Source organism: Abramis brama (genome assembly GCF_963993115.1).
Source record: "Abramis brama genome assembly, chromosome: 9".
NCBI lineage: Eukaryota > Metazoa > Chordata > Actinopteri > Cypriniformes > Leuciscidae > Abramis > Abramis brama.
In genome coordinates, this window is record NC_139971.1 from 16,444,386 (window position 1) to 16,472,115 (window position 27,730).

The 27,730-nt window shown below is 40.3% G+C and overlaps 1 protein-coding gene across 3 annotated transcripts in view; it reads right to left on the reverse strand.

Moving 5' to 3' along the window:
• dhx36 (DEAH (Asp-Glu-Ala-His) box polypeptide 36) overlaps positions 1 to 27,730 on the reverse strand; it is a 226,734-nt gene that overhangs the window by 74,570 nt on the left and 124,434 nt on the right. The gene's annotated exons all lie outside the window — the stretch shown is intronic.

Genomic DNA, 27,730 nt, shown 5'->3' on the forward strand with positions numbered 1-27,730 from the left:
CCCTGAAGTGCCAGCCTCATCAGCCCTGGGAAGGCTTCATCGACACGATCAATCTGACTTCTGACCTGTAATGCTGCCTAGATCATAATCATACACTGTATGCTCGTTGGCCTGAGGAGAACTGGCCCCCGACTGAGCCTGGGTTCTCCCAAGGTTTTTTTCTCTATTCTGTCACCTGATGGAGTTTTGGTTCCTTGACACTGTTGCCTTGGCTTTTGGCTTGCTTAGTTGGGGACATTTAATATTCAACAATATTATTGATCTGCCTTACTTAAGGTGGACAATGACGCAATTTTCTTCTAGAAACAAACTTTGTTGTATTATTTTCATGTTATCACTGTGAAGCTGCTTTGATGCAATTTGTGTTGTAAAAAGCGCTGTATAAATAAAGGTGACTTGACTTGTGATTCTGAGCAAGTTGGTCCAAATAAGCTGGGTACTGACCCATCTTTCTAGAGCAAGTGTTTTGCGAATCCTGCATTGAACTCCAAGATTTGAAAAGCAGTTGTCAGTAAAATGAAGGGAACACAGCAAAAGTTTGGGATTATACTGCTGTGGTATCGTGGTAAAAATTAATTTTAACCACTGATTCTTCACTGCCTCATCCTTTGGAAATGAAAATAAACCGAATTTACTTTCACAGCGGAGAGCAGAGCGTCTTGCCACATGATAAGCTACAGCTACAGCAAGATGTCCTGTCAATGCAGAACGTAGTCGGGCATTATACAAATGTAGTAAGTTGTGATGTATGAACTTCGCGAAAATAGATTTGAACTCCAGACGACTCGTTTGAGTGGTTCAGAGTCGACTCTTTATTTTGAGATAAACTAACTTTATATATGATGCACTTTCAGCTTTAAAACTTTGCAGACTATATGAAAGCTAATTTTCAAAAATCCATAATAGGAGCACTTTAAGCCAGGGACACACCAAGCCAGGAGTAGGCCATCAGGCAACGACGGGCAGTTTTAAAGCGTTGGCCAACTTAGTTTTTCTCTAGTCAACACAGTCGGCTTTCATCAGCGCTTGTTCTTTGGCGTCGGTTGGGTTTGTCCAAAAAAAAAAAAAAAAAGATTAGATGAAATTGAGGAGATGGTGTGAACATGACCTTTACATGTTACAGCATGAGCTAGAGGGGAGTCTTCTGTCAGCTCACTTTCTGATTGGGTATAGTTTCGTTTTACGTGATAATCTCCATTGGATGCGCACTTTTGTTCCCCCCACACAACAGGATTTCTGATTCGATTTAAGATCGGGGTGGTTCCAACGTTCTTCAGAGCAGATTCAGTCACTCTTAACACACCTTATACCACAGGAAAATCTGATACGATAATCTGTAGAACCATCAAGATAATCGGGACTATACCTGGCATTGTCAGGAGGGGAGAAATTGGTCCAAAATCACCTTGAATATCTTGTAGTGTGTACCCAGCATAAGGCTGTCTCTGAAAACAGACATCATGAACAGGCCAAAAGTGTCCAGCTGAAATTCAAGACATGTGAGTTGGTTGACGTCATTGAGGAAAACCCCTTCGCAGAGGACAGCAACAACCTTCTGAAGCTGAACTCAAGAGAATTAGCAGACCTAGTTGTTGTGGCTGCTGTTCGGGTTGCAGAAAGGATTGGCCAAGAGCAGTACAGATGTGGCCTTTAAAAACGCGCGTTTTTTCCCGCGGCATTCGGCAATTCGTCTCGCAGAATTCTGCAAGTGCTTTCGGGGGGCCTACTTACAAATTCCCTCAATGTGTTTTGCTTCACAGAATATCCACCAGGTGGCGCATAAAAAACAACACACTCAAAGCCTTACAAGATTTCTTTTAAAACACTCAAAGTTTTTTAAGATTGTATAATATGTTTATAGATTATTACTTTACATTAGATTTTTTTATTTTACTTCACATTACATCATGATTGTGAGAAAACATCCACAATAAAATATAAATTATAAATAGTAATAGACACAGATATTTACAGTACTGTATAATACAGACATTTGAAAATCTTTGTAAATCCAAAAGGTTCATCAAAGTTGTGTTAAGACAAGAAGGGGTATTGGACAACATTTAAAAAAAAATGTATATGCTTTGTCATTGCTGTGGTTTCCAGGAGATGAGTGCATGCAGAATATTTAACATTGCTTTTATTAAAACAGCAAAGTGACGTTCTTGCCAGCGCATAACTTTTTTGTACAACTATTAAGATGATTGTGCGTGCAATGCGCATTTATACTAAGTGCAACAGAGAATTTAGTGTGAGCATAATACACGTGACTCTGCCTGTAAAAACCCAGTAGTATTTTTTTTATTTTATACACAAAATCATCCTAACATAATGAAAGGCTTAAGTAATGCGACTTACCCAGATTCTTAATTCGTGCAGATATTTCTTGTGTAGATATTTCTTGTGAGGTAATGTTGCAGCACAACGCATTGCATTTATATTTTGGGCGCATCTGATTGCCATTACATTTTTAATAAATATTTTAATTGAACTGTCTTAATGCATTAAGCATAAAGATTTCTCCACGTTAGTCTCAGAATGTCCGGGGTTGGCTTGAGGTCTTGCCGACAGTTTGTAAATCTTTTAAATATTCATATTCACAAAATCCATATAAAGGGTGATCAACAGTTATGACTTCTAAAATAAAATAAAAATGACCAGATAAGAGGTATCTGATTGACAGTTTGACACATTTTGTTTTAAAAATTAATTACATCATTATGGGGAAGTGGTATTAAATATTTGGTAAAACATAATACAATTATTTTAATTACGCATTTTGTTCAGTTTTGCTTTTACAAAATCTTCCCTGTTTTTTATATAATTAATTTAACCTGAGATGTGCGTTATATCGCCTTTTGATAATTCTTTGTGTTGTTGAATTTTGACACAGTTTCATTGTTTGTTCATAATAATTTGATTCATAATTATGTCATTTTTTCTAAAAGTAGCAATATTTTAAAGGGGTAAAAAGTCAGAGAAATGACAGAGAAATTACGTTAGTCTGGTCACATATATGGCCAGATCAATTAATCTATTGCAGAAATACAAAGACAAAGTGCATGAGAAAATTAGAAGTATGCAAAAGAGCACAGTTCAGATATTGTTAACTGTAAATGAAGCGGGTTTTATACACTTTTCTGCTTTATTTAAATTGACCATTTAAAATTTTATTCGCCAACACGTCAACACGTTTTGTGATTGATTTACGGATTTATTACAGAAACTTGTCAGAAGCAAAGATATTGTACTAGCATAGGCATCGATTTCGGTGGGGAACTCGAACGCGTACCAGATTTCGTCATGAGTCATTTTGTACCCACCACTTTTAAATTCCGTCCATATTAATTTGACTTTTGGTTTGATTTTTTTGACCGTTTTCAGTGGTTATGAGGAGCAATATGAGAGAGAAATTTGGTAATCATTGTCTGACCCAACAAAAAAACATTATAATATTCATTTTATTTTATTTTTCGTGTTCACATTTATGAGGGAAAAAACAACGTGTCAGTTCTCGGGTACGGACGTGAGCGCTCTGAAAGCGGCACTAAAAGACTGCTTTAAAACTTTCACAGAGACCTCAAACAGAACAGCTGCCTTTCTTTAAAGTGAATTTCGTTTTGTATTAATTATATCTTAATTTTAATCAATGTTTCATGAACCAATTGCCTGGATTTAATAAATAAGAAGTAAATAGCAGACAATAGATAATCACGACATGGAGGTGCCGGCGAGTGAACTGGAGCTCGTCTCATAAATGAACCGAAACTCAGCATATAATACACATTCACATTCACAGTGTATTTAGACACATTTAGAAGCATTCATAATCATTACTTTTACCGGTTCTTTGTGGCAAGCTTTATGTGTGCGGTCATGCGCTTGAGTTATATTACATACATGTGCTATATTACGTAAACGCTCATTATCCTGTAGGCTATATAAGTAATTAAATTAATATAAAGGGGCGATTTGTCCACGAATGACTTAAATGAACAACTAGCCTACTAGTCGACTAGAAAAAAAACTTTAGTCGGAGGCAGCCCTTATTCCACATATTTTCGAACCAGGCAACAGGACATCTGGGTTGAGCGAGCGACCCTGCGGAATGAACGAGCGGAGCGGAATATTCAGAAATGCGCTCTCCACTCACCAGGCATGTGATTGGCTAAGGACAAAAAAGCAGGAAAATATACTGAGACCCCCCGTTCTATAGTTCTATACTGAGAACTTTCAGGATCATTACTGCAGTCCTTTAGAAATCATTCTAATATGATGATTCATTATCAAAGTTGGAAACAGTTCTGCTGCTTAATATGTTTTAATAACCTGTGATACTTTTAGGATACTTTGATGAATAAAAAGTAATAAAATTAAAATAAAAATGAAGAAGAATTAAAAAAATATATATATATATTTTGTAACAATATACACTACTGGTCAGTAATTTGGGTTCAGTAATTTTTTTCTTTCTTTTTTTGAAATAAATCAATACTTTTATTCAGCAAGGATGTGTTAAATTGATAAAAAGTGATAGTAAAGAAGATTTATATTATTAGAAAATATTTTTTTTATTTTGAATAAATGCAGTTCTTTTTAACCTTTTATTCATCAAATATTTTAGGCAGCAGAACTGTTTCCAACATTCATAATAAATCAGAATATTAGAATGATTTCTAAAGGATCATGTGATAGACCGGATGTCACATGCTGAAGACTGGAGTAATGATCCTGAAAATTCAGCTTTGCTTCACAGAAATAAATTATAATTTAAAGTATAATAAATTGAAAAACAATTATTTTAAATTGTAATAATATATCACAATATTAAAAAAAAAAACCCAGTATTTTTGATCAAATAAATGCAGGCTTGATGAGCAGAAGAAACTTCTTTCAAAAACATTAAAAATAGTAATGTTTCCAAACTTTTGGCCTGTAGCCTACTGTATTCCCCCCAAAACTGCACAACTGTAGGGTAAAACATTAATAAAAAAGTGATAATAAAAAATGCGTCTTAAAACTGACATGATTGTAACAAAATCACACAGTCTGGAGAACTCAGAACAACTGCTAACATTAAGTTTAAGGTAAAAATAACTGCCATGAAATTATAGTATCTTACTCCTATGCAATTAGATAAACTGTTCATTCACTACATCACTTTACCTCTGTCTTTATCCCCTTTTATCCTCTTCTCTTCTTTTTGGCACTGTATCTATCGCAGACTATAATGCTCATTTATAATGTGTCATGTAAATTCGGCCATCCGTCACAATCAGGAAACTTTCACCGCGTCTAGAACTGGCGCGAGCTGCCAGGCCCGTTTCTACGAGCCTGTGTGTTAAGCGCCCTCAAAAAAAAGCAATGCTGTCTATATGGATGCGGCGTCGCGCACGCTACACAACAAATTACCAACAACTGATCGCGCGCGCGCTCTGTTTCTGACGCACTTCAAGCACTCGCTGGGCGGGGAAAGATTGCATCTCTCTGCCATCTGTAACCATGTTGGCGTGCCGCCCGGTGTGGCCGCGATTCGCGGCGATTGTGGTTCCGTCCCGGGTTACCATGGTGACGGCTGTGAGATTACCCCCCTCCCCCTTTTTTTTTTTTTTACAGATCTGCATGATTCACGTAGGTCACATTTTCAGGTCGGAAAATCCGGAATTCCGGATTAATCCGGAAAAATCACATCCCTGACTCACGAGCTCTGATCGGAACAAAACCGAACCTCACTGTTTGCTGAACTTGCGCAGAAACATCAAAATATAACCAGCTTTTTAAAATGGTTTTTAAAACTAAACACTATTTTAGCACAAATTATGAGCTTATTGGCGATTTTTTTGTAATTATTGACAAAATTAGAATATAGTGCAAGCAAACAGCAGAGTTTCCAATGATCAATAAAACAGCATGTGCTGTAAATAAATTTAACTCATCCATAACATAACAACATTAAGTAGAAAAAGAGCAATGACAAACTAGATGGTAAAGTTCGTAGACAAACTTTAAGTTGGCTTGAAAAACCTAGCCAGAAAGTTTGAAAAAGTTTTAAACTGTTCTAGCATGGTTTACCATGATTTACCATGATTTACCATGTTTCTAGTAAGGTTTACCACATTGCTAGCATGATTTACCGTGTTTTAACATGACCATGGATGGTTAGATGGATAGATCAAGATTAGCTAGAAAGAAAGATTATAGATTAGAAAGAAAGAAAGAAAGAAAGAAAGATTAGTTAGAAAGAAAGAAATGAAGATTAGTTAGTTAGAAAGAAAGATTAGTTTGAAAAAAGATTGAAAGAAAGATAGCTTAGTTAGAAAGAAAGAAAGATTAGTTAGTTAGAAAGAAAGAAATGTTTGAAAAAAGAAAGAAAGAATGAAAGATTAGTTAGAAAGAAAGATTAGTTAGTTAGAAAGATTAGTTTGAAAAAAGAATGAAAGAAAGATAGCTTAGTTAGAAAGAAAGAAAGATTAGTTAGTTAGAAAGAAAGAAATGTTTGAAAAAAGAAAGAATGAAAGAAAGATTAGTTAGAAAGAAAGATTAGTTAGTTAGAAAGAAAGATTAGTTTGAAAAAAAGAAAGATTAGTTAGAAAGATTAGTTAGTTAGAAAGAAAGAAAGAAAGATAAGCATGAAAAAGAAAGAAATATTAGTTAGAATATAGATTAGTTATAAAGAAAGAAAAGTTAAAAAGAAAGAAATAAAGAAAAGTTAAAAAGAAAGAAATAAAGAAAAGTTAAAAAGAAAGAAATAAAGAAAAGTTAAAAAGAAAGAAAGAAATATTAGTTTGAAAGAAAGAAAGATAGATTGGTAAGAAAGAAAGAAAGAACGATTAGTTAGAAAGAAAGATTAGTTAGAAAGAAAGAAAGATAGATTGGTTAGAAAGAAAGAAAGCTTATTTAGAAAGAAAGAGATAAAGATAGATTGGTTAGAAAGAAAGAAATATTAGTTAGAAAGAAATAAAGATTAGTTAGTTAGAAAGAAAGATTAGTTTGAAGAAAGAAAGAAAGATTAGTTTGAAAAAAAAGAGAAAGATTTGTAGAAAGAAAGAAAGATTAGTTTGAAAAAAGAAAGAATGAAAGAAAGATTAGTTAGATAGATAGATAGATAGAAAGAAAGAAAGAAAGAACAAAAGATTAGTTAGAAAGAAAGAATGAAAGAAAGATTAGTTAGAAAGAAAGATTAGTTAGTTAGAAAGAAAGATTAGTTAGAAAGACAAAAAGATTAGTTAGAAAAAAAGAAAGAAAAGTAAAAAAGAAAGAAAGAAAAGTAAAAAAGAAAGAATAGTTAGAAAGGAAGAAAAGTAAAAAAAGAAAGAATAGTTAGAAAGAAAGAAAAAGAAAGAAAGAAAGAAAGAAATATGGATTAGTTAGAAAGAAAGATAGATTAGTTAGACAGAAAGATCAGTTTGAAAGAAAGACAGAAAGATTAGTTTGAAAAAAGAAAGAAATAAAGAAAGATTAGTTAGAAATAAATAAAGATTAGTTTGAAAAAAGAAAGAAAAAGAAAAAAGAAAGAAAAGTAAAAAGAAAGAAAATGTTAGGAGAAAAGAAAGAACAGTAAGAAAGATAGAATAGTTAGAAAGAAAGAAAGAAAGAAAGATGGATTAGTTAGAAAAAGAAAGAAAGAAAGAAAGAAAGAAAGAAAGAAAGAAAGAAAGAAAGAAAGATTGGTTAGAAAGAAAGAAAGATTAGCTAGAAAGAAAAAAAATAAAGATTAGTCAGAAAGAAAGAAAGATTAGTTAGAAAGAAAGAAAGATTAGTTAGAGAATGAAAGAAAGATTAGTTAGAAAGAAATATAGATTAGTTAGAAAGAATGAAAGAAAGATTAGTTAGAAAGAAAGATAGATTAGTTAGAAAGAAAGAAAGAAAGAAAGAAAGATAGGTTAGTTAGAAAGAAAAAGATTTGTTAAAAAGAAAGAAAGATGGATTAGTTAGAAAGAAATATATATTAGTTAGAAAGAAAGAAAAAAGATGGCTTAGTTAGAAAGAAATAAAGAAAGATTAGTTAGTAAGAATGAAAAAGATGGATAGATAAGTTAGAAAGAAAGAAGGATTAGCTAGAAAGAAACATTAGATAGATAGATAGATAGATAGATAGATAGATAGATAGATAGATAGATTAGAAAGAAAGATTAGTTAGAAAGAAAGATAGATTTGTTAGAAAGAAAGAAAGAAAGAAAGATGGATTAGTTAGAAAGAAAGATAGATAGATTAGTTAGAAAGAAAAAGAAAAAAAAGATTAGTTAGTAAGAATGAAAGAAAGATAGATAGATTAGTTAGAAAGAAAGATTAGATAGATAGATAGATAGATAGATTAGTTAGAAAGAAATATAGATTAGTTAGAAAGAATGAATGAAAGAAAGATGGATTAGTTAGAAAGAAAGATAGATAGATTAGTTAGAAAGAAAAAGAAAAAAAAGATTAGTTAGTAAGAATGAAAGAAAGATAGATAGATTAGTTAGAAAGAAAGATTAGATAGATAGATAGATAGATAGATTAGTTAGAAAGAAATATAGATTAGTTAGAAAGAATGAATGAAAGAAAGATTAGTTAAAAAAAGATAGATTAGTGAAAAAGAAATAAAGATAGATTAGTTAGAAAGAAAGTTAGATTAGTCAGAAAGAGAGATTAGTTAAAAAGAAAGAAAGAAAGATTAGTTAGAAAGAAAAAGATTAGTTAGAAAGAAAGAGATTAGTTAGAAAGAAAAAGAAAAAAGAGATTAGTTAGTAAGAATGAAAGATAGATAGATTAGTTAGAAAGAAGGATTAGATAGATAGATAGATAGATAGATCGATAGATATAGTTATAAAGAAAGAAAAAAGATAGATTAGTGAAAAAGAAAGAAAGATAGATTAGTTAGAAAGTTAGATTAGTCAAAGAAAGATAGATTAGTTAAAAATAAATAAATAAAGAATGATTAGTTAGAAAGAAAGATAGATAAGTTAAAAAGAAAGAATGATTGATTAGTTAGAAAGAAAGAAAGATTGATCAGTTATATAGAAAGATATATTAGATATAATATATTATAAAGAAAGATGGATTAGTTAGATGAAATATTAGTTAGAAAGAAATAAAAGTTAGAAAGAAAGAAAGATTAGTTAGAAAGAAAGAAGTTACAAAGAAAAGATGATAGATAGATATTAGTTTGAAGACAGATAGATATAGATAGAAAAAGTTTGACGATAGATAGATAGATAGACAGATAGATAGACAGACAGACAGACAGACAGATATAAGTTTATTAGTACATAGAAAAGTAGTTTAATTGAGTCTAGGGCTTCAGGGAGTTTAGATTTGAGTTTTTGGCTGGTACACTAATGGGCCACCGTAGTCTTGGTTCAATTTGAACAGTCTGCAATGAAAGTCTATGGGATTTTTAATATTAATTTTTAAGAAAACTGAAACTCAAATCAGTCTGAAAAGATATAGCACACTAAGTCAGAACAGTCTGAAGGTCTGACCCGAGTTTGGTGGTCGTAGCTTTAACGGTCTAGGAGGAGATACAGTCTAAAATTTGGCTCAGAAGAAGAAGAATAATAACTAGATGCGAAAGTTCGTCGAGACAAACTTTAAGTTGGCTTGAGAAAAGTTTGGAGCAGAACGTTTTTTGCTAGGCAGTTGCTAGGATGTTATGGGTGGTTGCTATGGTGTTGCTATGGTATTTTGGGCGGTTGCTAGGGTGTTCTGGGTGGTTGCTAGGGTATTTTGGGTGGTTGCTAGGGTATTCTGGGTGGTTGCTAGGCGGTTGCTAGGGTTTTCTGGGTGGTTGCTAGGCTGTTTTGGGTGGTTGCTAGGGTATTCTGGGTGGTTGCTAGGCGGTTGCTAGGATATTTCTGATGGTTGCTAGGGTCTTTTGGGTGGTTGCTAGGCGGTTGCTAGGATATTTTAGGTGGTTGCTAGGGTCTTTTGGGTGGTTGCTAGGTGGTTGCTAGGGTCTTTTGGGTGGTTGCTAGGTGGTTGCTAGGATGTTTTGGGTGGTTGCTAGGGTCTTTTGGGTGGTTGCTAGGTGGTTGCTAGGGTGGTTTGGGTGGTTGCTAGGATATTTTGGGTGGTTGCTAGGGTCTTTTGGGTGGTTGCTAGGCGGTTGCTAGGGTGTTTTGGGTGGTTGCTAGGGTCTTTTGGGTGGTTGCTAGGGTATTTTGGGTGGTTGCTAGGGTGTTCTCGGTGGTTGCTAGGGTCTTTTGGGTGGTTGCTAGGCGTTGCTAGGGTCTTTTGGGTGGTTGCTAGGGTCTTTTGGGTGGTTGCTAGGGTGTTCTGGGTGGTTGCTAGGGTGTTCTGGGTGGTTGCTAGGGTCTTTTGGGTGGTTGCTAGGCGGTTGCTAGGGTATTTTGGGTGGTTGCTAGGGTCTTTTGGGTGGTTGCTAGGCGGTTGCTAGGGTCTTTTGGGTGGTTGCTAGGGTGGTTGCTAGGTGGTTGCTAGGGTGTTATGGGTGGTTGCTAGGCTGTTCTGGGTGGTTGCTAGGCGGTTGCTAAGGTATTCAGGGCGGTTGATATGGTGTTACTAGGTGGCTGGTAGTTGTCACAGATGGTTACTATGGAGTTTTTATAGAGTTCTTAGCATGATCTTGGCATGATTTAACACTTAACTAATCACTACTAGCATGTAGCTATTCACTGCTAGCATGTGTAGTATGTTGGAAGTGCTGTTTGCTAGCATGAGTCAAAAGAGCCAAACCTCATCTCTATACGATGTTCTGATACAGAGATATAGGTCTTACAAAACGGTTGCTAGGGTACTCGAGTTTGGTTGCTATGGAGTTGCTTGGGAGCTGGAAGATTTAAACTTAAGAAGTTTATAGTGGTTTGAAGTTTACAGTAGTTTACAGTAGTTTGAAGTTTGACAGATAGATAAATAAGTTAGATAGACACACACACACACACACACACACACACACACACACACACACACACACTCTAACTCGCTCACACACTCACTCATAAACTCAGTGTGTGTGTCTGAGTTTAGAGTTTATAAGTGTATAAATTGATGAGTTTATAAGTGTATGAGTTCTTGAGTTTTGAGTTTATAAGTTTAAATCAGTTTAGAGTTTATAAGTTTAAATGAGATTAAGAGTTCAGAGTTTATTAATTTTATGAGTTTGAGTTCATAAGTTTATGAATTCATGAGTTTATAAGTTAATTAGTTTATAAGTGTTTATAGTTTAGAGTTTTTTAGTTTAAATTAGTCTCAATGGCTCATATAGTATATAGAACGGCAGTTTGGTTTAGTCTTCAAGGTGTTTAGATTTAAATTTTTGTCGGTTTGAATTTTTTAGAACTCCCCAATGTAAGTCAATGGAGTTTTTGAATGAGTTTTTTCGAGTTTTGATCGTCATTTTTAGGAAAACCGTAAGTCCGATCAGTCTGAAAAGATATAGCATACCGAGTCAGATCAGTCTGAGTGTCCGAGCCGAGTTTGGAGTATGTAGAGTTAAAGCTCTAGGAGGAGTTTGATATAGATTTTTTTAGGGTCAGAAGAATAATAATAACTAGATGCGAAAGTTCGTCGAGACAAACTTTAAGTTGGCTTGAGAAAGTTTGGACCAGAAAGTTTTTTGCTAGGCGGTTGCTAGGGTATTCTGAGTGGTTGCTAGGCGGTTGCTAGGATATTTCTGGTGGTTGCTAGGGTCTTTTGGGTGGTTGCTAGGCGGTTGCTAGGGTGTTTTGGGTGGTTGCTAGGGTGTTCTGGGTGGTTGCTAGGCGGTTGCTAGGGTGTTCTGGGTGGTTACTATGGTGTTCTGGGTGGTTGCTAGGCGGTTGCTAGGATATTTTGGGTGGTTGCTAGGGTCTTTTGGGTGGTTTATAGGCGGTTGCTAGGGTATTTTAGGTGGTTGCTAGGGTATTTTAGGTGGTTGCTAGGGTATTCTGGGTGGTTGCTAGGCGGTTGCTAGGGTATTTTGGGTGGTTGCTAGGGTCTTTTGGGTAGTTGCTAGGCGGTTTCTAAGATATTTTCGGTGGTTGCTAGGGTCTTTTGGGTGGTTGCTAGGCGGTTGCTAGGGTATTTTGGGTGGTTGCTAGGGTGTTCTGGGTGGTTGCTAGGCGGTTGCTAGGGTGTTCTGGGTGGTTGCTAGGCGGTTGCTAGGATATTTTGGGTGGTTGCTAGGGTCTTTTGGGTGGTTGATAGGCGGTTGCTAGGGTATTTTAGGTGGTTGCTAGGGTATTTTAGGTGGTTGATAGGGTATTCTGGGTGGTTGCTAGGCGGTTGCTAGGGCATTTTGGGTGGTTGCTAGGGTCTTTTGGGTAGTTGCTAGGCGGTTTCTAAGATATTTTCGGTGGTTGCTAGGGTCTTTTGGGTGGTTGCTAGGCGGTTGCTAGGGTATTTTGGGTGGTTGCTAGGGTGTTCTGGGTGGTTGCTAGGCGGTTGTAGGGTGTTCTGGGTGGTTGCTAGGCGGTTGCTAGGATATTTTGGGTGGTTGCTAGGGTGTTCTGGGTGGTTGTTAGGCAGTTGCTAGGGTGTTCTGAGTGGTTGCTATGGTGTTGCTAGGCGGTTGCTAAGGTATTCTGGGTGGTTGCTAGGCGGTTGCTAGGGTGTTCTGGGTGGTTGCTATGGTGTTGCTAGGCGGTTGCTAAGGTATTTTGGGTGGTTGCTAGGCGGTTGCTAGGGTGTTCTGGGTGGTTGCTATGGTGTTGCTAGGAGGTTGCTAGGGTGTTCTGGGTTGTTGCTAGGCAGTTGCTAGGTGTTCTGGGTGGTTGCTAGGCAGTTGCTAGGGTGTTCTGGCTGTTTGCTAGGTGTTCTGGGTGGTTGCTAGGCAGTTGCTAGGTGTTCTGGGGGGTTGCTAGGCAGTTGCTAGGGTGTTCTGGGTGGTTGCTAGGGTATATTTGGTGGTTACTAGAGCATTTCTAGATGTTGCTAGGGTGTTCAAGATGGTTGCTAAGGTATTTTTGGTAGTTGCTATGGTGTTACTAGGTGGTTGGTAGTTGTCAAAGATGGTTACTATGGAGTTTTTATAGAGTTCTTAAAATCTTTAATAACGAGTGCCTTCAGTACGGCACTCGGCCTGCGGCCTCGTGCCTATGGCCGAATAGGCACAAGCATGGAGCAATATCGCAAGGCCACGAGTGTAATATTGCGTTAAAAAATACAAAAAAATGTAAAAAAAAAAATTTTTTGGTTTAGGGTGGTTGCTAGGGAGCTCTTAGTGGTTGCTAGGGTGCTGAAACTGGTTGCTATGGTGTGGCTATGAAGATTTTAGGCCATTACTTATTGGTTGCTTGATAATATAAATCCTCTGAGGGAGAGAGAGAGGGAGAGACGCAGGGCTGTCAGGCCCTTTGGAGTCTGTGTGTGTGAAAACGGCAGTTTGGATTCAAATGTTTTTAGAACTCCCCAATGTAAGTCAATGGGAGTTTTTCCGAGTTTTGATCGTCATTTTTAGGAAAACCGTAAGTCCGATCAGTCTGAAAAGATATAGCAACGCGAGTCAGATCAGTTTGAGTGTCTGAGCCGAGTTTGGAGTATGTAGAGTTAAAGCTCTAGGAGGAGTTTCATATAGAAATTTTAGTCTCGGAATAATAATAATAATAATAATAATAATAAGTTTAAATAGGATTTCAATATGTTGGCTCTCTCAAGCCAACTTAATAAGTTTAAATAGGATTTCAATATGTTGGCTTTCTCAAGCCAACTTAACTAGAATGTACATTTCCTGAAGAAAATGTGAAATGGTGCTTGCAGTGGCAAAACTCGCCACTCGGTTGCTAGAGTGTGGTACATGATTGCATACGAGCCAACAAACATGTCTGTACGATGTTCTGCTGCTGAGATATGGCTTATTCGTGTTGTTCAGGTGGTTGCTAGGGTGTTCTGGGTGGTTGCTATGGTGTTGCTAGGCAGTTGCTAGGGTATTCTGGGTGGTTGCTAGGGCGTTGCTAGGCAGTTGCTAGGGTGTTCTGGGTGGTTGCTAGGGTGTTGCTAGGCGGCTGCTAGGGTGTTCTGGGTGGTTGCTAGGGTGTTGCTAGGCAGTTGCTAGGGTATTGTGGGTGGTTGCTAGGGTGTTGCTAGGCGGTTGCTAGGGTGTTCTGGGTGGTTGCTAGGGCATTGCTAGGCAGTTGCTAGGGTGTTCTGGGTGGTTGCTAGGCGGCTGCTAGGGTGTTCTGGGTGGTTGCTAGGGTGTTGCTAGGCAGTTGCTAGGGTGTTCTGGGTGGTTGCTAGGGTGTTGCTAGGCAGTTGCTAGGGTGTTCTGGGTGGTTGCTATGGTGTTGCTAGGCGGTTGCTAGGGTATTCTGGGTGGTTGCTAGGGCGTTGCTAGGCAGTTGCTAGGGTGTTCTGGGTGGTTGCTATGGTGTTGCTAGGCAGTTGCTAGGGTGTTCTGGGTGGTTGCTAGGGCGTTGCTAGGCAGTTGCTAGGGTGTTCTGGGTGGTTGCTAGGGCGTTGCTAGGGTGTTCTGGGTGGTTGCTAGGCGGTTGCTAGGGTGTTCTGGGTGGTTGCTAGGCAGTTGCTAGGGTGTTGCTAGGCGGTTGCTAGGGTGTTCTGGGTGGTTGCTATGGTGTTGCTAGGCGGTTGCTAGGGTATTCTGGGTGGTTGCTAGGGCGTTGCTAGGCAGTTGCTAGGGTGTTCAGGGCGGTTGCTAAGGTGTTACTAAGTTGTTGGTAGTTGTCACAGATGATTACTATTGGAGTTCTTAGCATTTTCTTGGCATGATTTAGCACTTACCTAATCGCTATTAGCATGTAGCTATTCACAGCTAGCATGTGTAACATGTTGGAATTCCTCTTTGCTAGCATGAGTCAAAAGAGGCAACCCCCATCTCTATACGATGTTCTGATGCAGAGAAATAGGTCTTGCAAAATGGTTGCTAGGGTACTCTTTTTGGTTGCTAGGGAGTGGCTTGGCAGCTGCCAATCATGAAACTCCATAGGCTGCTTGTCAGTGTGAATGATATAAACCAACTCCCATTCCTCTGTGACATTCAGAATGAAAGATATCCTCTATGGATTTTGGTTGCTAAGGTGCTCGACAATGGTTGCTATGGCGGGGCTAGCAAGTGTTGTGGTGTCTCATGAATGGCTGTGTGCTGCCCTGAGTCAAACTTGTCTTAACCCCATCTCTTTATGATGTTCTGATGCAGAGATATAGGTCTTGCAAAATGGTTGCTAGGGTGCTCTGTTTGGTTGCTAGGGAGTGGCTTGGCAGCTGCCAATCATAAAACTCCAAAGGCTGCTTGTCAGTATGAATGATATAAACCAACTCCCATGCCTCTGTGGCATTCAGAATGGAAGATATCCCTCTATGGTTTTGGTTGCTAAGCTGCTCGACAATGGTTGCTAGGGAGGGTATAGGAAGTGTTGAGGTGATTCATGATTGGCTGTGTGCTGCCCTGAGTCAAATGAGACCACCCCAATGTTTCTATGACAATTCAATCCGGAGATATCCCTTTGATCTCTTTCAATGGAAGTCTATGGGACTTGTTGCTAAGGTGCTCTAAATGGTTGCTAAGGCGTCGCTTGATAGCTTCACAATGATCCTGAGAGACTGATTGGTCGTCTGAGTAAAATGAGCCCACCCCCTTGTCTCTATGACACTGTGATCCAGAGCTATGTTCAATACAAAATCCATATGCAATGTGTACACCATTGTAAGTCAATGGGAAACTTTGGGACGCTCCTGCCCCCCAGGGGTGCAACTTTTACCCCATTGTGAGGTATGTTCTTACAGAGCCTGTCAGCCTCTTCAAATGTGGCAAATCACACGTTTCTGCGAAATCCTCGCTCTGAGCTACGAGTGCTCAAAGTTCGTCGCAATGTTAAGTCAATGGGATTTTTCGGCCGCTTTTTCGCCCCTGGGGCGAACACCGTACCCCCGATCGCTTATAAAAGTCATAGCACACCTCTCCTCAATAAGCCGGTCGATTTGACACCTCACTCAGGGGTCTGTGACAAACGGTGCGGGGCGAGTTACGTGCCAAACTTTTGTGTGGAATAATAAGAAGAACTAGAATGTACATTTCCTGAAGAAAATGTGAAGTGGTGCTTGCAGTGGCAAAACTCGCCACTCGGTTGCTAGGGTGTTGTACATGATTGCATATGAGCCAACAACCATGTCTGTACGATGTTGTGGAGCTGAAATATGGCTTCTATATTTTGCAATATGGTTGCTAGGTGGCTCTAAATGGTTGCTAGGGTGTGAATACACAGTTACCATGGTGATATTTACAGGCTGTTTTCCAACTGAAACTAATGAGCCAACCCCCATCTCTATACGATGTTCTGATGCAGAGATATACGTTTTGCTAAACGGTTGCTAGGGTACTCTATTTGGTTGCTAGTGAGTGGCTTGTCAGCTGCCAATGATGAAACTCCAAAGGCTTCTTGTCACTATGAATGATATAAACCAACTCCCATGCCTCTGCGACATTCAGAATGGAAGATATGCCTCTTTGGATTTTGGTTGCTAGGGTACTCTGTTTGGTTGCTATGGAGTTACTTGGCAGCTGCCAATGATGCAATTCCAAAGGCTTCTTGTCACTATGAATGATATATAAACCAACTTCCATGCCTCTGTGACATTCAGAATGGAAGATATCCCTCTTTGGATGTTAGTTGCTAGGGTACTCTGTTTGGTTGCTAGGGAGTGGCTTGGCAGCTGCCAATCATGAAACTCCAAAGGCTGCTTGTCAGTATGAATGATATAAACAAACTCCCATGTCTCTGTGACATTCAGAATGGAAGATATGCCTCTTTGGATTTTGGTTGCTAGGGTACTCTGTTTGGTTGCTAGGGAGTGGCTTGTCAGCTGCCAATGATGAAATTCCAAAGGCTTCTTGTCAGTATGAATGATATAATCCAACTCCCATGCCTCTGTGACATTCAGAATGGAAGATATGCCTCTTTGGATTTTGGTTGCTATGGTACTCTGTTTGGTTGCTATGGAGTTACTTGGCAGCTGCCAATGATGCAATTCCAAAGGCTTCTTGTCACTATGAATGATATAAACCAACTCCCATGCCTCTGTGACATTCAGAATGGAAGATATCCCTCTTTGGATTTTGGTTGCTAGGGTACTCTGTTTGGTTGCTAGGGAGTGTCTTGGCAGCTGCCAATCATGAAACTCAAAGGCTGCTTGTCAGTATGAATGATATAAACCAACTCCCATGCCTCTGCGACATTAAGAATGGAAGATATCCGTCTTTGGATTTTGGTTGCTAGGGTAATCTGTTTGGTTGCTAGGGAGTGGCTTGTCAGCTGCCAATCATGAAACTCCAAAGGCTTCTTGTCACTACGAATGATATAAAACAACTCCCATGCCTCTGCATTATTCAGAATGGGAGATATCCTTCTTTGGATTTTGGTTGCTAGGGTACTCTGTTTGGTTGCTATGGAGTGGCTTGGCAGCTGCCATTTATGAAACTGCAAAGGCTTCTTGTCACTATGAATGATATAAACCAACTCCCATTTATCTGTGACATTCAGAATGGAAGATATCCCTCTTTGAATTTTGGTTGCTAGGGTACTCTGTTTGGTTGCTAGGGAGTGGCTTGTCAGCTGCCAATCATGAAACTCCAAAGGCTTCTTGTCACTATGAATGATATAAACCAACTCCCATGCCTCTGTGACATTCAGAATGGAAGATATCCCTCTTTGTATTTTGGTTGCTAAGGTGCTCGACAATGGTTGCTAGGGCGGGGCTTGGAAGTGTTGAGGTGATTCATGATTGGCTGTTTGCTGCCCCGAGTCAAATGAGACCACCCCCACGTTTCTATGACAATTCAGTCTGGAGATATCTCTTTGAACTCTTTCAATGGAAGTCTATGGAACTTGTTGCTAAGGGGCTCTAAATGGTTGCTAGGGCGTGGCTTGATAGCTTCACAATGATCCTGAGAGACTGATTAGTCGTCTGAGTAAAATGAGGCCTCCCCCTTGTCTCTATGACACTGTGATCCAGAGCTACGTTCAATACAAAGTCCCTATGCAATTTACCATAGTAGGAAAAGCATGTGTGTTTCATGGGACGTTCCTTCCCCATAGTAAGTCAATGGGGCAACTTTGGGCATCTCCTGCCCCCCAGGGGTGCAACTTTTACCCCATTGTGAGGTATGTTCTTACAGAGCCTGTTAGCCTCTTCAAATGTGGCAAATCACACGTTTCTGCGAAATCCTCGCTCAGAGCTACGTGTGGTCAAAGTTCGTCTCAATGTTAAGTCAATGGGACTTTTTTGGCCGCTTTTTCGCCCCTGGGGCGAACACCGCACCCCCGATCGCTTATAAAAGTCATAGCACACCTCTCCTTAATGAGCCGGTTGATTTGACACCTCACTCAGGGGTCTGTGACAAACGGTGCGGGGCGAGTTACGCGCCAAACTTTTGTCCAGAATAATAAAAAGAATAATAATAAGTAAGAGCAATAACAATAGTGATGCCTTGCTTTCAGCAAGCACCACTAATAATAATAAGTATGCAAGAGAACACTAATGATGCCTTGCTTTCAGCAAGCACCATTAATAATAAGTATGAGCAATAACAATAGTGATGCTTTCAAAAAAGCACCACTAATAATAATAAGTATGCAAGAGAACACTAATGATGCCTTGCTTTCAGCAAGCACCATTAATAATAAGTATGAGCAATAACAATAGTGATGCTTTCAAAAAAGCACCACTAATAATAAGTATGAGCAATAACAATAGTGATGCCTTGCTTTCAGCAAGCACCACTAATAATAATAAGTATGAGCAATAACAATAGTGATGCCTTGCTTTCAGCAAGCACCACTAATAATAAGTATGAGCAATAACAATAGTGATGCCTTGCTTTCAGCAAGCACCACTAATAATAAGTATGAGCAATAACAATAGTGATGCTTTCAAAAAAGCACCACTAATAAGAATAATAAGTATGAGCAATAACAATAGTGATGCCTTGCTTTCAGCAAGCACCACTAATAATAATAAGTTTAAATAGGATTTCAATATGTTGGCTCTCTCAAGCCAACTTAACTAGATTAAAAAGTTCGTCGAGACAAACTTTAAGTTGGCTTGAGAAAGTTTGTACCGGAAAGTTTGAAGTTTAAAGTAGTTTGAAGATTAAAGTAGTTTGAAGTTTAATTTAGTTTAAAGTTTAAAGAAGTTTGAAGTTTAATTTAGTTTAAAGTTTAAAGTAGTTTGAAGTTTATAGTTTAAAGTTTAAATTAGTTTGAAGTTTAAATTAGTTTAAATTAGTTTAAAGTTTAAAGTAGTTTAAAGTTAAAAAGTTGTTGGGGGTTTTCTAGTGGGTTGCTAAGGTGTTCTGGGTGGTTGCTAGGCAGTTGCTAGGGTGTTCTGGGTGGTTGCTATGGTGTTGCTAGGTGGTTGCTAGGGAATTCTGGTTGGTTGCTAGGTGGTTGCTAGGCGGTTGCTAGGGTGTTCTGGGTGGTTGCTAGGGTGTTGCTTAGCAGTTGCTAGGGTATTTTGGGTGGTTGCTAGGGTGTTGCTAGGCGGTTGCTAAGATATTTTGGGTGGTCGCTAGGCGGTTACTAGGGTGTTCTGGGTGGTTGCTAGGGTGTTCTGGGTGGTTGCTAGGCTGTTGCTAGGGTGTTTTGGGTGGTTGCTAGGCAGTTCCTAGGGTGTTCTGGGTGGTTGCTAGGGTGTTCTGGGTGGTTGCTAGGCGGTTGCTAGGGTGTTCTGGGTGGTTGCTATGGTGTTGCTAGGCGGTTGCTAGGGTGTTCTGGGTGGTTGCTAGGGTGTTGCTAGGTGGTTGCTATGATGTTGCTAGGCGGTTGCTAGGGTGTTCTGGGTGGTTGCTATGGTGTTGCTAGGTGGTTGCTAGGGTATTCTGGGTGGTTGCTAGGCGGTTGCTAGGGTGTTCTGGGTGGTTGCTATGGTGTTGCTAGGTGGTTGCTAGGGTGTTTTGGGTGGTTGCTATGCGGTTGCTAGGGTGTTCTGGGTGGTTGCTAGGGTGTTCTGGGTGGTTGCTATGATGTTGCTAGGCGGTTGCTAGGGTGTTTTGATGGTTGCTATGGTGTTGCTAGGCGGTTGCTAGGGTGTTCTGGGTGGTTGCTATGATGTTGCTAGACGGTTGCTAGGGTGTTTTGGTGGTTGCTATGGTGTTGCTAGGCGGTTGCTAGGGTATTCTGGGTGGTTGCTAGGGTGTTGCTAGGGTCCCCATAGTAAGTCAATGGGGCAATTTTGGGACGCACCTGCCCCCCAGGGGTGCAACTTTTACCCCATTGTGAGGTATGTTCTTACAGAGCCTGTCAGCCTCTTCAAATGTGGCAAATCACACGTTTCTGCGAAATCCTCGCTCCGAGCTATGAGTGCTCAAAGTTCGTCGCAATGTTAAGTCATTGGGACTTTTTGGGCCGCTTTTTCGCCCCTGGGGTGAACACCGCCCCCCCGATCGCTTATAAAAGTCATAGCACACCTCTCCTCAATGAGCCGGTCGATTTGACAACTCACTCAGGGGTCTGAGACAAACGGTGCGGGGCAAGTTACGCGCCAAACTTTGTGTGGAATAATAAGAATAACTAGAATGTACATTTCCTGAAGAAAATGTGAAGTGGTGCTTGCAGTGGCAAAACTCGCCACTCGGTTGCTAGGGTATTATACATGATTGCATACGAGCCAACAACCATGTCTGTACGATGTTCTGGTGCTGAGATATGGCTTATTCATGTTGTTCAGGTGGTTGCTAGGGTGTTGCTAGGGTGTTCTGTGTGGTTGCTAGGGTGTTCTGGGTGGTTGCTATGGTGTTCTAGGTGGTTGATATGGTGTTGTAGGCGGTTGCTAGCGTATTCTGGGTGGTTGCTAGGCAGTTGCTAGGGTGTTCTGGGTGGTTGCTATGGTGTTGCTAGGTGGTTGCTAGGGTATTCTGGGTGGTTGCTATGGTGTTGCTAGGTGGTTGCTAGGGTGTTGCTAGGCGGTTGCTAGGGTATTCTGGGTGGTTGCTATGGTGTTGCTAGGCGGTTGCTAGGGTATTCTGGGTGGTTGCTATGGTGTTGCTAGGCGGTTGCTAGGGTATTCTGGGTGGTTGCTAGGGCGTTGCTAGGCAGTTGCTAGGGTGTTCTGGGTGGTTGCTATGAAGTTGCTAGGCGGTTGCTAGGGTATTTGGGTGGTTGCTATGGTGTTGCTAGGCGGTTGCTAGGGTAACTTGCCACTGGGCAGATGCTAACACAATTAACATGTTGTGATACCATGATATACCACGTTTTAGCATTATTTACCACGGTTTACCATGTTTCTAAGATGATTTACTACGATTTACCACATTCCAGCATGATTTACTATGATTAACATGTTGTTAGAATGATGCTAGCATGATTAGCATGTTGTTAACATGATTAGCATGTTGGTAGCATGATGCTAGCATGATTAGCATGTTGCTAGCATGCTTTTAACAAGATGTTAGCATGATTAGCATTTTGCTAGCATGTTTTTAACTAGATGCTAACCTGATTAGCATGTTGCTAGCATTATGCTAGCTTGATTAACATGTTGTTAGCATGATGCTAGCTTGATTAGCATGTTGGTAGCATGATGCTAGCATGATTAGCATGTTGGTAGCATGACTAGCATTTTGCTAGCATGTTTTTAACTAGATGCTAACATGATTAGCATGTTGTTAGCATGATGCTAGCTTGATTAGCATGTTGGTAGCATGAAGCTAGTATGATTAACATGTTTCTAGCATTATGCTAGCTTGATTAGCATGTTGCTAGCATGATGCTAGCTTGATTAGCATGTTGGTAGCATAATGCTAGCATGATTACCATGTGGCTAGCATGATGCTAGCTTGATTAGCATGACGTTAACATGATGCTAGCTTGATTAGCATTTTGCTAGCATGATGCTAGCATGATTAGCATGTTGCTAGCATGTTTTTAGCAAGATGCTGTTGCCAGGTGGTTGCTAGGGTTTTCTGGGTGGTTGCTATGGTATTCTTGGTGGTTGCTAAGCAGTTGCTATGGTATTCTTGGAGGTTGCTAGGGCGATGCTAGGTGGTTGCTAGGGTGTTCTGGGTGGTTGCTAGGCAGTTGCTAGGTTTTCTGGGTGGTTGCTAGGCAGTTGCTAGGGTATTCTTGGTGGTTTGCTAGGGCGTTGCTAGGTGGTTGCTAGGGTGTTCTGGGTGGTTGCGATGGGGTTGCTAGGCAGTTGCTATGGTATTCTGGGTGGATGCTAGGGCGTTGCTAGGCAGTTGCTAGGGTGTTCTGGGTGGTTACTAGGCAGTTGCTAGGTGTTCTGGGTGGTTACTAGGCAGTTGCTAGGTGTTCTAGGTGGTTGCTAGGCAGTTGCTAGGGTGTTCTGGGTGCTTGCTAGAGTTTTTTGTGGTTACTAGAGCATTTCTAGACGTTGCTAGGGTGTTCAGGGTGGTTGCTAAGGTGTTTTTGTTAGTTGCTATGGTGTTACTAGGTGGTTGGTAGTTGTCAAATATGGTTACTATGGAGTTTTTATAGAGTTCTTAAAATCTTTAATAACGAGTGCCTTCTGTACGGCACTCGGCCTGCGGCCTCGTGCCTATGGCCGAATAGGCACAAGCATGGAGCGATATCGCAAGGCCACGAGAGTAAAATTGTTTTTAAAAATATTAAAAAAATAAAAAAATGTTTTTTTTTGGTTTAGGGTGGTTGCTAGGGAGCTCTTAGTGGTTGCTAGGGTGCTGTAACTGGTTGCTATGGTGTGGCTATGAAGATTTTAGGCCATTACTTATTGGCTGCTTGATAATATAAATCCTCTGAGGGAGAGAGAGAGGGAGAGGGGTGTCAGGCCCTTTGGAGTCTGTGTGTGTGAAAACGGCAGTTGGGATTCAAATGTTTTTAGAACTCCCCATGTAAAGTCAATGGGACTTTTTTGGCCACTCTTTCGTCCGCTGTGCGAACATCGTACACCCGATCGCTTAGCAAAGTCATAGCACACCTCTCCTCAATGAGCCGGTCGATTTGATGCCTCACTCAGGGGTCTGTGACAAACGGTGCGCGCCAAACATTTGTCCAGAATAATAAAAAGAAGTAAAAGAAGAATAATAAGTATGAGCAATAACAATAGTGATGCCTTGCTTTCAGCAAGCACCACTAACTAGAATGTACATTTCCTGAAGAAAATGTGAGTGGTGCTTGCAGTGGCAAAACTCGCCACTCGGTTGCTAGGGTGTTATACATGATTGCATACGAGCCAACAACCATGTCTGTACGATGTTCTGGTGCTGAGATATGGCTTATTCATGTTGTTCAGGTGGTTGCTAGGGTGTTCTGTGTGGTTGCTAGGGCTTTGCTAGGTGGTTGCTAGGGTGTTCTGGGTGGTTGCTATGGTGTTGCTAGGGCTTTGCTAGGTGGTTGCTAGGGTGTTCTGGGTGGTTGCTATGGTGTTCTGGGTGGTTGCTATGGTGTTGCTAGGCGGTTGCTAGGGTATTCTGGGTGGTTGCTAGGCGGTTGCTAGGGTATTATTGGTGGTTGCTAGGGCGTTGCTAGGCAGTTGCTAGAGTATTCTGGGTGGTTGCTATGGTGTTGCTAGGCGGTTGCTAGGGTATTATGGGTGGTTGCTAGGGCGTTGCTAGGGTGTTCTGGGTGGTTGCTATGAAGTTGCTAGGCGGTTGCTAGGGTATTCTGGGTGGTTGCTATGGTGTTGCTAGGCGGTTGCTAGGGTATTCTGGGTGGTTGCTAGGCGGTTGCTAGGGTATTATTGGTGGTTGCTAGGGCGTTGCTAGGCAGTTGCTAGGGTGTTCTGGGTGGTTGCTATGGTGTTGCTAGGCGGTTGCTAGGATATTCTGGGTGGTTGCTAGGGCGTTGCTAGGCAGTTGCTAGGGTATTCTGGGTGGTTGCTATGATGTTGCTAGGCGGTTGCTAGGGTATTCTGGATGGTTGCTAGGGCGTTGCTAGGCAGTTGCTATGGTATTCTGGGTGGATGCTAGGGCGTTGCTAGGCTGTTGCTAGGGTGTTCTGGGTGGTTGCTAGGCAGTTGCTAGGATGTTCTGGGTGGTTGCTAGAGTTTTTTGGTGGTTACTAGAGCATTTCTAGACGTTGCTAGGGTGTTCAGGGTGGTTGCTAAGGTATTTTTGTTAGTTGCTATGGTGTTACTAGGTGGTTGGTAGTTGTCAAATATGGTTACTATGAAAAAATCTCAACTAACAGTGACCCGACTACTTTGAAAATCGTGCAGTCTGAACTCGGCTTAACGTTACCTGGCTGTTTGATTTTTTTAGCCCACGAACTAAAAGGCTTGCCATTCTCCCCCATTTCGCTAAGCCAAGCCCATCTCCATTTATTTTTTACACTTTTATCGATCTCCGGTACATCGGAGCCTTCCTGCATTATAAATGTGTCCATGGTAACTGAAATATAGTTCTACCTCAGAGCTCAGCTGTAGCAGCCTGACATGCACTTCTCCAAAACTAACACCCGTTTCACACATACTCCGTGTGCAGTGCGTATGCAGTGAACACGGAGCAGTTTTTCCGTGAGCGGTAATAGAAAACCCGGAGTGGACCATCAGCGAAGTGATTACAGAATGCTTAGAGTGGAGAGAGGAACGTGCTTTTGCTCCACTCCAGGCTTTGATCACATCCCCCTCAGCAGGGTGAATACACCTCATCTTTCCTTAATTTAAGACCTATTCAAACTAAAATTAAGACATTTATTACACTATTTGAGAAATTAAAGCCTATTTACGGCCTTAAAATTATGAAAAGTGAATTTAAGGACATACGAGAACCCTGCAATTGACGGAAATCCGTCATAGACTCGCTGCAATTAACGGAAATCCGTCGTAGCGACGGAGAACTTTAATCCCTGTCCCTGTCATGTTACTTCAATAGCATACAGTATGCTCAGCATGAAGTCGAGCACACATACAGTATTGTCGTCAGTATGGCCTACATGAAACACGACTGCCATCTACAGGTTTTAGTATTTCCTGCGTCCAACACCTAATCCCCCTTCTGCAGGATCCCGCAGAATTTCGGAAGTGCTCGCGGCATTCTTCTCTCTGAGACGCGCATTTTTAAAGGCCACATCTGTACAAACTCTTTTTTGCAGAGAAGATGCAGGGCACGAAAGGCATCACTGTCCCTTTGAAGAGGAACAAGAGGACAGTCCAAGACAAAACTTGCTGAAAAATGACTGTGCACAGTTTTCCAGACTCTATATTGCCTGTCAGAGCCGTGTTGGGAACCTAGAAAACTTCTTCAAAAAAGAAAATCAGGCCTACCCTCCATCACTCTCACTTCATGGTGGACTACGCTTGGGAAACAAGGCTGATCTGCCTAGAAAACTGTATAAGCAGTGCCCCAGACAGTGCCTCACGAAACAGTGCCCCAGACAGTGAGGTCTAAATCAGCAGCAGAAACCAGGCGTAGCTAAAACCTCCAATTACTTTTCCAGCAAGATCTTCATACCTTATAACAAAGAGAAACTTGAAAGGGTCAACAGAGTGGATATTGTATGGGACTGCTATGAAGTTAACAACTTAAAGTCCCAGAAGCGGGGAAAGGGGACAAGAACAAGAACAAGTGGAAAAAACAAGTTAACAAACCAACTGGAAAGGCTTCCTGAGAGTGGAAAAACAAACAAACAGAGCTCTTTTACTTTCTGACAAGGAACCTTGTGGAAATGTTGACTACCAAACAAGTTGTTTAGAAATGCATTTAGACATTTAGACAATTATCTCACCCACAAAAATCAGATCAGATTGCCCCTTGCACACATGAAGAGGCACATACAAGGATGCTACTCCATGCAGCTGGTGCAACAGAAAAGGATTTAAAAAGATCACTCTGCGCACTGTGGACCAAATGTTGGGGTTCTAGCCATTGCACATGTGTCAGAGCTGGACATTGAGGAATTGTGGGTGGCATTTGGGACTGGCAAGAACTTCAGATACATACCTGGCCATGAGATTGCCAAGTCTCAGGGTCCTGAAAGGCTCTTCCTATGTTTTATGCCTTCACTGGCTGTGACACAGTCTCTACATTTGCAACCAGGGGCAAGAAGACAGCATGGGATACCTATAATGCAGATGACATGGCAACAGAGGCTTTCATGGCTCTGTCAAAGGCTCCAAAAAGCATTCCAGAGGAGGTCATTTCCATTGTGGAGCTCTTCACAATTCTCCTCTATGATCGTATCAGCAGCGAACTCAACATCGATCAAGCTCGTCTTGAGTTGTTCACAAAGAAAGGAATGAGGAATGGAGCAAATCTCCCCAACTAAGGATGCACTGGTGCAGTCAAGTCAAGTCACCTTCATTTATATAACGCCTTTTACAATATAGATTGATTCAAAGCAGCTTTACAGTGATAATAGGAAATTCATTCAACAAAGATTGTTTTGGCCGTACAGCAGCTCTAGGAGAAAATCATTGTACAGCTTAAGTAATGAAGTGTCCAGCATAATTTCCGTTGTAAATAGCTATTATCTTAGGGGCCGCTTACACAACATCGTTCTCAACTGAAAACAGAAAACCCTCAATGCACTCCAGCCGTTTATCCACATGACAACGGCAAGCTCTTGAAAACGAGTTTTGAAAATTATACCGTTCACATCTCTGCGTAAACTTCAAAAACGAGAATCTGTGAAAACGGCGACGGTATGCACATGCGTATTATGTGTTCAGTCCACAGGCATGCACGTTTGAATGTGTATGTGCGCGGGTGCGTAGTCTTTCTTTACAAAGTGCAGCACCTCAAAAGAGCAGTGTACCAAGGAGGACACTGTTGGGGACAAGCGCTTGAGAGGGCACCAAATATGTCATCTCCAACAGTTTGGGTTGGACGGACCCAAGCGATTGGAGACCATTGTGGTCAACTCTTCCACAGGCAAGCCAGTCCATCCTTGAACTCTTAAGTTGTGGCTGCAAGAAAGGCTGCCAGGGGCATTGCAAATGCAAATGCAAAAAAAAACCCTTCTTAAAGTGCACAGCTCTGTGTCAGTGTGGAGGAGACTGTGAAGGAAACATTGTAGAATAGGTTCAACAACAACAAAACAATCAAACAAACGTGTTTCTGAAATAGATTTTTTTTAAAGTAAATCTTTGCGTTTGACACATTCTTTTTAAGCTTAAGCTTAAGCTTTTTAAGTTGCTAAGGTCATATTGAATATTCTATTCTTTACAGTCACTGTATTGTCAAGGTTAATGAACAAAAGGATTAAGCTTTTTAAACTCTATACAACATGCATACAACAGACATGATATTATAAAGTCTAGCCTAAGTTCTCAGATACTTTGATTTCCTTCTCACAACCCTGAATTCACTATTAACTATTCACCTGAACAGTTTATGATGTTGTATACATGGGGGTAGACATCACCTTTTCTGTGTTATCATATTTGATTCAGGAGATATGATACAAAATACATAATTTGGTTATGGCGGAAAGTAATATGGCTGTCATGGCCGCCACAAGGCTCCATTTCTGAAAATGTTCAGGGCCCCAAACTGTACAGAGTACCATGTACCAAGTACCAAGTTTCATGCTTTTATGAAAAAGTGAACATATCACCTCAAATTTTGCACATCACCTGGACTAATTAACATTAGTAAATGCATTAACTAAAATCAGTTAATGATGAGCAATACATATAGCATTTAATAATCTTTGATAACGTCAATTAATAAAAAATACAATTGTTTATTGTTAGTTCATGTTCAGGTCAATTAAATATTAACAGATACAACTTAGTTTGTTTTAGTTCATGTTAATTTCAACATTTACTAATACATTATTAAAATCAAAAGTTGTATTTGTTAACGTTAGTTAATGCACTGTGAATTAACATTATACAAACAATGAACAACTGTATGTTAACTAACATTAACAAAGATTAATAGATG